Source organism: Pan paniscus, chromosome 2 (genome assembly GCF_029289425.2).
Source record: "Pan paniscus chromosome 2, NHGRI_mPanPan1-v2.0_pri, whole genome shotgun sequence".
Taxonomy (NCBI): Eukaryota; Metazoa; Chordata; class Mammalia; order Primates; family Hominidae; genus Pan; species Pan paniscus.
Window position 1 is genome coordinate 82054717 of NC_085926.1, and position 10918 is coordinate 82065634.

The window sequence follows — 10918 nt, forward strand, 5'->3', positions numbered from 1 at the left end:
GAGAAGGGAAGACCAAGAGGGAGGGAGAAAATACTGAACTGTGACTGTGATTGCATAGTGAACTCAGAGATTGACATGTAAATTGGAAGTAATTGTGTTTAATCTTGAATTTGCAAGACTGAAATTTCCTTTATCTTCCCAAATGAGAAACACTTAAATTAAGTTTACTCATGGAAGAATAATGGAAGCTCCACCTCTGCGTAGCTGAGTTTTGTAATTGTAAAATTTATAACAGCTATAGGAAAATATCTTAACTATATTATGGTACTATAAGCTTCAGTTATCTGGAAAATTAACAGGTGGAACACTGTTCTGTCACTATAGTAGAAAGCTAGAGCATCATTTCATGTACAAAATATAAGTTAAATTTAGTTACCCATCCAAGAGTAGAATAAGAAGTATAAGTTTTAACATTCTAAAGATTTTAATATGACTATCGTATATTTTATGACGGTTACATGTTCGTATTTAGAGACACTAGATTCTGCCAAAACCAGTAAGAAAAGAGTAATATCTTTTTAGGCTCAGACATTAGTACGGACCTACTATTTTTCCCAGTATTTTTAAGGCTATCGAATGAAGTTTGATGATTTTTGCTGCTACATCTATATTCATTTTCTATATTTAATCCAAAAAAAAGACCTCCTATGGTACATTTTACTAGGGTTTAATATATTTCTCATTCTAGAATCAGCCCATATTTTAACTGTAAGTAGCACACTGAAAATCAGCAGTGGGAGAATGAAGAAATTGGAGTCAAGACAGGGTCCAGTAGAGACAGAGAAAAAAAACCCACTGTTTTGGATTGTTCTTTCACATCCTAAGCAATCATGAATGTTACAGAACTAGAATCTGGACTTCTTTTAGCTACATGCTCAAGGTAAAATTGGTTTCATGTATATAAGGGTGCATGCTTCTGGGATTCATGATAACAGCTAGAGAAACATCAAACATTCTGATAAATCAAAGGGAGAAATTTGAAAATTTTAAGAAGCCTTAAAAATAAAAGTTCAAGAAAATGCTATGCCTTGGCAAAGATATTTCAGACGTTAAGATTTTTTTGTCTATTGGGATAATTTTTTCCCAGTATGTTAAAGAAAAGCTAAGCCTAGGGTGGTATGATAGGAAATCTACAAATATTAGAATTCAGCAAAGTCTTTCTCTTTTCTCAAATCAAGATAAGCTACTTTAGCAAACTTTAGCTACCATAAACTAAGGATCCTCCTAAACCATACATTTCTTTTAATAATAATTTGATAATTATAAAAGTTAAATTGTATAATTTCTTAGTTTGAATTAACCAACATATTATTTTGACTCAGAGTAGTAAAGAAAAACATCCCTCTTCTCCATATTTGGAAACATCACCTGTTATCTGATAGAATAACTATTGTTGTTTTGGTTTCTAGATTAAAAGCAAATGACAGGGAGAATGCAAGAAGGGATTGCTGGGAAGAAGGCCAGAGGAAATTGGAGTGAGAAATTCAAAATGTATGCAAGAGTTTGTCTAAGGAGAATCAAAACGACTATGTTTAGAAAAGGTTGAAATTTCATTATTTTGCAAGGGTTACATTAACAACTGCAAAAGCTTCAGGAATTCCAGGTAATCAAGTCTTAGAAGCTCACTGAGCCAGCATGCTTCTTCCCATGAGTGCTGCCTCTATAAAGCAAATTTTTCATTTTCACATTAATAGCATGGTTGAGAAGCTCTTGATAGAGTAGCTTCTGGGGGAATGGAATTTGTCTGAAGAAGAAATAAGCCTGGAAAAGCTACAGTAGCCATAACTAAAGGCTGAAATTTACTTCCCTACCAGGCCTTTTTTTTGAGTGAGGAAGCTCTGTTTTTGAAATCTTGGTGTGTTTTTGCCAATTCTAGGATTGCTTAAAATTATTGGGGATCAGAAACAAAAGGATCTGAAAACATATCTTGTCAGCAGATTTTATTTTTTTAATTAAATAAGATTTTTAAAGAGACAGAAAAAAAGATGACTTTTTTCTCTGGATTTCCCTGAGCAGTTGCATTCATGATAAATCTGTAGCCCACATACATTCTGTCTTCTATCACTCTGCTGGTTACTGACTGAAGCCCAATATAAAGTGATTGCTGCTCTCTTTCTCTCTCCATTTCCACCTCTTAACTCTGTCCCTTGTTTGCTGTTCTCCTACCTTCATACATTTTCTCCCTGATGTCTTTTCTCATATACTGTTTCAAGTATAGATTTCCCTAGTGGAGTAATATAGCATGGTCTAAAAACAAAACAGAGCAGAATGCTATATTGATGTAGATGGCCCAAGTGATGTAGTGAGATTTTTAAAAAGAAAATCCAAAATCCGAAAAGAAAGAAAAGAAAAGAAAGCAAATGGGAAATAAAGCAAAGAAGATTTAAAACCAAAATGCAGACTTGCAGCTCATTATACCTCTGACCACTTTACTCCAGAAATATGCAGAGGAAGGCTTATATTCAGAAGAGTATTTAGTTTTACAAAGCTAATAACATTTCCCTGGAGGATTGGAAGATTATTAAATTTGATCACATTCCATTTTCTCACCTGATATGTTATACTATGTTGATCTGTATCAACACATCTACGTATCTGAAGGCATATGTAAAGTATAATATATTGCATTAAATTTTCTGAAGTTTGTGTAAGTTAATACACTATACTATTTTGTAGCTTACTTCTTTTTAAGACATTTAAATCAATGTAAACAGTCACAGTTAATAAACAAAAAAATTGTATTGAAATCTGATTTCAGAAAAATGGCATTAAATCTCAAAATTAGAATTTTATATTCCTGCCCTGCCCCTTCTTAATCTCTGCTGTGCTCCCTAGTTCCATCACTTTCAAATCTTTTCAATTTTTTTGTCTGTTTATTGTGTTCATCATGATTTCATAGACATATACCTCGTAAGGTGATTAACACAATCAAGTTAGTTAACACATTCACCACCTCACAGTTATCACCCTTGTGTATGTGGTAAGAGCACTTAAGATCTACTCTCTCAGCAAATTTCAAGTATATGATACACTATTGTTGACTACAGTCACCATGCTTCACGTTACAGGATAATGATTCCCCAGAACTTATTCATCCTATAACCAGAAGTTATAAGTTTGACCAACAGCTCCTCATTTACCCCATCCCTCAGCCCCTGGAAACCAGTATCATACTTTGTTTCTATTAGTTTGGCTTTTTAGATTCCATATATAAGTGAGATTATATAGTATTTGTCTTTCTCTGTCTGGCTTGTTTCACTTAATATAATGTACTTCAGGTTCATCCATGTTATCACAAAGATTTCCTTCTTCTTTATGGCTGAATGTTATTTTATCTATAATTCAGCCATAATATATATATGTATATGTGGGGACACACATACATAACACATTTTATCTGTTCATTCATCAATGGACAGAGGTTGTATCTATGTCTTAGCTATTGTAAATAATGCTGCAGTGAATATGGGAGTAAAGATAACTCTTTGAGATACTGATTTTGTTTTCTTTGGATATACACCTAGAAGTGGGATGGTGGCTGGACCATATTGTAGTTCTGTTTTTAATTTTTTGAGGAAGCTCCATACTGTTTTGCATAATGGGTGTACCAATTTACATGGCCATTTGCATGTCTTCTTTGGAAAAATATCTATTGAGGTTCTTTTTCCATGTTTTAATTGGGCTACTACTATTATTATTTTTTGCTATTAAGTTGTAAGACTTTCTTATATATTTTGGATATTAACTCATTATCAGATAAATAGCTTGCAAATATTTTCTCCCATTTTGTAGTTTGCCTCATTTTTATTGCCTTATTTCCTTTCCTGTGCAGAAGCTTTTATGCCTGTTGTAGTTCCACTTGTTTATTTTTGCTTTTGTTGCCTGGGCTTTTAGTGTCATCTCCAAAACATCATTGCCAAGGCCAATATCAAGGGACTTTCCGCCTACAGTTTCTTCTAGTAGTTTTCCCATTTCAGGTCCTATATTTAAGTCTTTAATTCATTTCAAGTTTATTTTTTGGGACTTAGATATAAGATAGGGGTTCAAGTTCATACTTTTGCAAGAAAATACAGTCTTCTATATGTCATTTATTAAAAAGACTATTCTTTCTGTATTGTGTATTCTTGGCACCTTTGTTGGAGATTAGTTGGCATTATTTCTGGGCTCTCTATCCTGTTGCATTGGTCTATATGTTTGTTTTTATGCCAGTGCCATACCGCTTTAATTACTATAGCTTTGAAATAAAGTTTGAAACTAGGAAGCATGGTGCCTCCAGATTGGTTCTTCTATCTTAAGATTGCTTTGGCTATTCAGGGTCTTTTGTGGTTTCACCCAAATCTTAGAATTGTTTTTTCTATTTCTGTAAAAATGCCATTGAAATTCTGATAGGAATTGCATTGAATCTATAGATTGCTTTGGGTAGTATGGGCATTTTAATTGTATTAATTCTTTTGATCCATAAACATGGGATATCTTTCCATTTACTTGTGACTTCAATTTATTTCATCATCTTATTTCATCATCATTAGTTTTCAGAATACAGATCTTTCATCTCATTTGCTAAATTTGTTCCTAAATATTTTATTGTTTTTATAATATTTTAAATGACATTTTATCATATACTTTTTCAAACAGTTCATTGACAATGTACAGAAACAACTGCATTTGCATGTTGTTTTTGTATGATAAAACTTTAATGAATTATTTTTAACAGTTTTTTTTTTTGGTGGAATACTTAAGGTTTCCTAAATATACAATCATGTACCTATAAACAGAGACAATTTTATTTCCTTTTTTCTGATTTGGGTGCTTTTTATTTCTTTTTCTTGCCTAATTGCTCTGGTTAGGGTTTCCAGTACTTTGTTAAATAGAAGTGGTGAGAATGGACATCCTTGTCTTGTTTCTGATCTTAGGGGGAAAGTTTTCAGCTTTTCATCATTGAGTATGATATATCATGGAGAACGTTCACTGAGTGTTTGAGAAGAAGGTGTCGTCTGCTGCTGTTGGATGGGATGCTCTATATACGCGTTAGGTCCATTTAGTCTGTAGTGTTATTCAAATCCACTGCTTCCTGATTTAATTTCTGTTATGAGTGAAATATTAAAGTTCCTTACTATTATTTTATTGCTATTTATTTTTCCCTTCAGTTTTGTTAACATTTGCTTTATATATTTAGTTGCTCCAATGTTGAGTATGTAAACATTTGTAATTCTTATATCTCCTTGATACATTTGACCTTTTATTATTATGTAATGACTTGCTTTGGTTCTTGTGACCATATTTGACTTATTTTGTCTGATATAAATATAGCCACCCATGCTGTCTTTTGGTTACCATTTGCATAAAATATCTTTCTATATCCTTCAATTTTAGCTTATGTTGTCCTTAAAGCCAAAGTGAGTCTCTTGTACACAGTATATAATTGGAGATTTTTTCTTCATTCTATTCAGTCACTCGATGTCTTTTAATTAGTGAATTTAATCCATCTATGTTTAAAGTAATTTTGATAGATAAGGACTTACTATTGCCATTTTCTTGTTTTCTGATGGTTTCGTAGTTCCTCTGTTTCTCTTCTCTCTTTTGCTGTCTCCACTGAAATTTTTTTGTTTTTTGTTTTTTGAGACAGACTCTTACCCTGTTGCCAGGCTGGAGTGCAATGGCACAATCTCAGCTCACTGCTCCTGGTTCAAGCGATTCCCCTGCCACAGCCTCCCAAGTAGCTGGGACTACAGGAGAGCACCACCAGGCCTGGCTAATTTTTTGTATTTTAGTAGAGATGGGGTTTCACCAGGATGGTCTCAATCTCCTGACCTCATGATCTACCAGCTTCGGCCTCCCAAAGTGCTAAGATTGCAGGCATGAGCCACCGCGCGTGGACCTCCATTGAAACTTGATGTCTTTTTTTGGTGATACACTTTTATCCCTTTCTTTCATTCTTTTTTGTATCTACTTTAGGTTTTTTCCTTTTGGTCACCATGAGGCTTATATAAAAAAATCTTTTTATAACTGTTTTAGGCTGATAACAACTTTAATTTTAAAAACTCCATATTTACCTCTTACATTTAGGTTATTGATGTTACAATTTACATTTTTTTGTATTGTGTATTCATTATCATATTATGATAATTGTAGGTTTCTTAATTCTTTTGTCTTTTAACTTTTATACTAGAGTTGAAAGTGTTTATGTACCATTATTACAGTATTAGAGAATTTTGAATTTGACTAGGTATTTAACTTTACCAGTGAATTTTATACATTAATACGGTGTTATAATGTAAATTAGCATCCTTTCAGCTTGAAGAACTCACTTTACCATTTCTTGTAAGGCAGATCTAATATTGATGATCTCCCTCAGCTTTTGTTTGTTTGGGAAAGTATTTTTCCTTGATTTCTGAAGGGCAACTTTGCTGAGTATAGTATTATTGGTTAGCAGTTTTGTTTTATTTCTTTTTCTTTTTCTGTTTTGAGTATATCATCCCACTCTCTTCTGACTTACAAGGTTTCTGCTGAAGAATTTATTTATAGTATTATGGAGGCTCTCCAGTATGTGACAAATCTCTTTTCTCTTGCTGTTTTCAAAATTCTCTTTGTCTAGACTTTGGACAATTTAATTGTAATTTATTTTGGTGTAAACCTTTTCAAGTTCATCCTGTTGGAGGTCTTGAGTTCTCATGAATCTGGATATCTCTTTCTTCCAATTTGGGAAGTTTTTAGTCATCATTATTTTAGTAAGGCTTCTGCCCATTTTTCTTTTTCTTTTTCTTCTAGAACTCCCATAATGTGTTTATTGTTTCACTTGATGATATTCCGTGAGTCCTGTAGCTTTTCTTAACTACTTTTTATTCTTTTTGCTCCTTTGACTGAATAATTTAAAAGGAGCTATCTTGAAGTTCATTTATGATTTATTTTGCTTAATGGAGTCTGCTGTTGATGCTTTCTATTTAATATTTTAGTTCAGTAATTACATTATTCAGCTCTAAGATTCTGTATTTTTTTAATATTGTTTGTATTTCTTTGAACTTCTCTCTCTCTCTCTTTTTGACAATCGTGCTCTGTCATCCAGGCTGAAGTACAGTGACATGATTGTAGCTTGTTGCAACGTTAAACTCTTAGGCTCAAGGGATCCTCTTGCATCAGCCTCCTAAGTAGCTGGGACTATAAACAGATGCCACCATGACCACCTAATTTTTAGGGTTTTTTTTTTGTTTTTCTTTTCTTTTTTGTAGAGACAGGATCTCCCTTTGTTTCCCAGGGTGGTCTAAAACTCATCGGCTCAAGTGATACTTTTGCCTTGGCCTCCCAAAGTGCTGGAATTTCAGGCATGAGCCACCATGCCCGGTTGGACTTCTCATTTTGGTCATATATTGTTTTCCTAATATCACTTAATGATCTGTTTTCTTATAGTTCACTGAATTTCTTTAAGATGACTATTCTGAATTCCCTGTCAGTTAGTTCATGTGTCTGTATTTCTTTAGGGTAAATTATTGTAGCTTTATTAGTTTTCTTTGTCATGTTTATTTGTCATGTGATGTCATGTTTCTCTGATCCTTCATGATCCTTGTATCCTTGAAATCATGTCTATGCATTGGGAAAACAGTCACCTTCTTCAGCCTTTACACGCTTGCCTCTGTAGTAAAAGAACTTCACCAGTCAACCCATCCTGGGGTTCTGAACAAGCCAATTGGTATCATCCTCAGGCAGGTTTCTTTGCCTCTTTCTTTGGTTGGACAAGAATACTACTCATGCTCTGCAGTTGGGTAGGGCCACTGGGTAGGCTCCATGGTTGGGTGGGTCTACTGGCTGGAGTTTCTGGTGGCCCAGGGCTTCTGGCTGTGTCTGTAGTTAGATTGGGCCTCAGACTGGGCTCTGTACTTGGGCAGGGTCTTTGGCTGAGCTTCCTTCCCAGAAAAGCCCTCAGACTATGCCTGAAAATTGGGCAGTGTTGCTGGCTATGCTCCCTGACTGGCTGGGAATTCCAATTCAGTAGAACTGCTCTCTGTGGTCTCTGGTCATACAAGGCTACCAGTTAAGCTCTGTGAATGGGTAGATCCACTGCCTAGGCACTCCAGCTAGACAAAGTCAGTGACAGGGATGTGGTGCCACCACCAAGTTGCATGTACTGGTCACCGTGAACTCTACTCCCTTCTTTGTCCTTAGCTGATCCTAGGTGATCTAGTCCTGCTAATACCCTCAGAGTTCTCCAGAAATTGCTTCTATTACCTTTGTAATTCAGCTTTTGTTAGTTCTTTTGTTGTTCTTGTTGTTGTTGTTGTTTTGTTTTCTCAGGGGGTGCTTCAGCCTCACCTCTGGTTTCTGGGATTTTCTCAAAGGTGTTTTTGTTTGTGGATAGTTGTTAATTGGCATTTCTGTGAGTGAGAATAGAGCCAGGGACCTCCTGTTCCATCATGTTATTGATGTTACTATTGATTTATATGGTTTAGACCTTATCTGTTTACTTCTTATTGTGGCAGATAAGAATTTGGCTCTCATATAGCTTCTTCTGTTTCCCTTCCATTATTCTAATATCATCATATCTCAATCTGAATATACTACATTTTCAAAGGCATCATTTGCATATGCAAAGGCAACACATAAAGAGGAAAACATGGAATCAAGAAATCAAGATCTGGCATAGGAGTGAAGAGGGTAAAATTTCCAGATTCATAGTTGCATAGTAGGCTAGGACAGTTAGAGGTTACATTGGAACATTAAGAAGCTGTTCTGGGGTTGGGGAAGGTGCATCAGTTTGAGAGAAAAATGTAATGGAAAACTAATCTGATATATTTGATCAAGTAGAAAACTGTACTGAAAGGCTGTTGGAAGGTCTGGGAAAAACTGGTATACAGAAAACTAGACAAATGAGAACAATTAGAAAATACTGGACTCTAGGCCGGGCACGGTGGCTCATGCCCGTAATCCCAGCACTTGGGGAGGCTGAGGTGGGTAGATCACCTGAGGTTAGGAGTTCAAGACCAGCCTGGCCAACATGGTGAAAGCCTGTCTCTACTAAAAATACAAAACAATTAGCTGGCTGTGGTGGTGCATGCCTGTAGTACCAGATAATCTGGGGACTGAGGCAAGAGAATGGCTTGAACCTGGGAGATGGAGGTTGCAGTGAGCCAAGATTGCGCCACTGCACTCCAGTGTGGGTGACACAGCAAGACTCCATCTCAAAAAATAAAAAATAAAAAATGTTGGACTCTAGAAAAAAGAAAAAAATTCAAGAATGGAAGCTTAGTATGTTCCTTGACTCCGCAATGAATAGTATTATTTAGGAACTATAAGAACCAAATATAAGTTTAACTTCAAATTGGAATTCAGAGGCACTTAAATTATTAAATTTATTTTATTATATTTTATTGTGGTAAGCACACTTAATATGAGACCTGCCCTTTTAGGGGGAATTTACATAAAAAATATATGTGTGTGTACTGTCAACTGAAGAATGATAAGTTTCATAAATCTGGAAAGGAGAGCTTTATTTCTCATAAAGGGCTATAGCCTGCAGAGTGGCTATTATGATAGGCTGGGAAGTATAGCCTACAGCCAGAAGACAGAAACATACACTTTGAGAGTTGGAAGAATATGACAGGGATTTATGCTAAAAAGGATGGCCAGATATACATATTCTGTAAGTTATAGGAGGAGTCAAGAATATTTATAAGAGAATAAACGTGTGCATGTGCAATTGAGCTTCATTCCCCTCCAGGGGACCCATGTTAAAAAAATGGTGGTACTAGGCCCAGTGTGGTGGCTCATGCCTGTAATCCTAACACTTTAGGAGGGCGAGGTGGATGGATCACTTGAGCCCAGGAGTTTAAAACCAGCCTAGCCAGCATGGTGAAACACCACCTCTAATAAAAATACAAAAGTTGACCAGGTGTGGTGGTGCACACCTATATTCCCAGCTACTTGGGAGGCTGAGGCACGAAAATGGCTTGAACCTAGGAGGCAGAGATTACAGTGAGCTGTGATGGTACCACTGCACTCCAGAATCAGATTCTGTCTCCAAAAAAAAAAAGGAAAATGATGTTAGCATAATCTGAGGGTGGAGCTTTCTGCTCTCTGACATCAAAAGGTGAAGCAGAGGACACAAAAACACCTAAGGCACATTCTCCATTGACTGGTCAGAACCACCCTGTGGTTGGTGATCTCTTTTCAGGAAGAAATGCTGGTCAGTTTCTTTGTCAAAATGACATAAGGGAGGGGTAGTGTCAGGCAGTTGGTTGATATCAATGGTGGAGTCTTTCAAAAGGGCTGGTTTCTGTTTAGCCCTTAGGGGGAAAGCCTAATGATGGTTAGTGACGGAGGGGATATAATGAGGCATGGCCAACCTCCCACCATGTCATGGCTGGGAATTCAGCTTCCAAGATTTCTCTGGAGTCCCCTTGACCAATCAGGGGTCCCTTCAGTTGGTGGGGGGTGCTTACAATTTTATTTTTATTTCTCAGCACATTTGTATACATTTATACATAAATGCAAATATCACGTAAAATAGTAGTGAAGGGGCTAACAGTAATTGAATGTTTACTATTTTTGCACTAAATACTCTTACAAACACTGTTGCGTTTAGGGAAGCTTCTCAGTGTACTTGATGAAATATGGGCTTTGAAGTTCACAGCCATGGTTCTGAGTCCCAGCACTGTCAACTATGAGCTGTGTGATCTTGAAAAAATTACTTAACCCCTCAAATTAAATCCTCCCCAGTTTCCTTACTTTTACAGTGACGATTACAATACTTATCTTGCAACGGGCTGTTGAAGATATTATATGAGATAATATGGGCAAAGTGATTACTACATACTACTCCTTCCACTAACATTAATACTATACAGAAGGAGTTCAGAACATACCACCTCAAAATACGGTGCTCTGGTGTCTTGATTGTTTTTGAGTTAAAAAACTGAAAACCAACAAC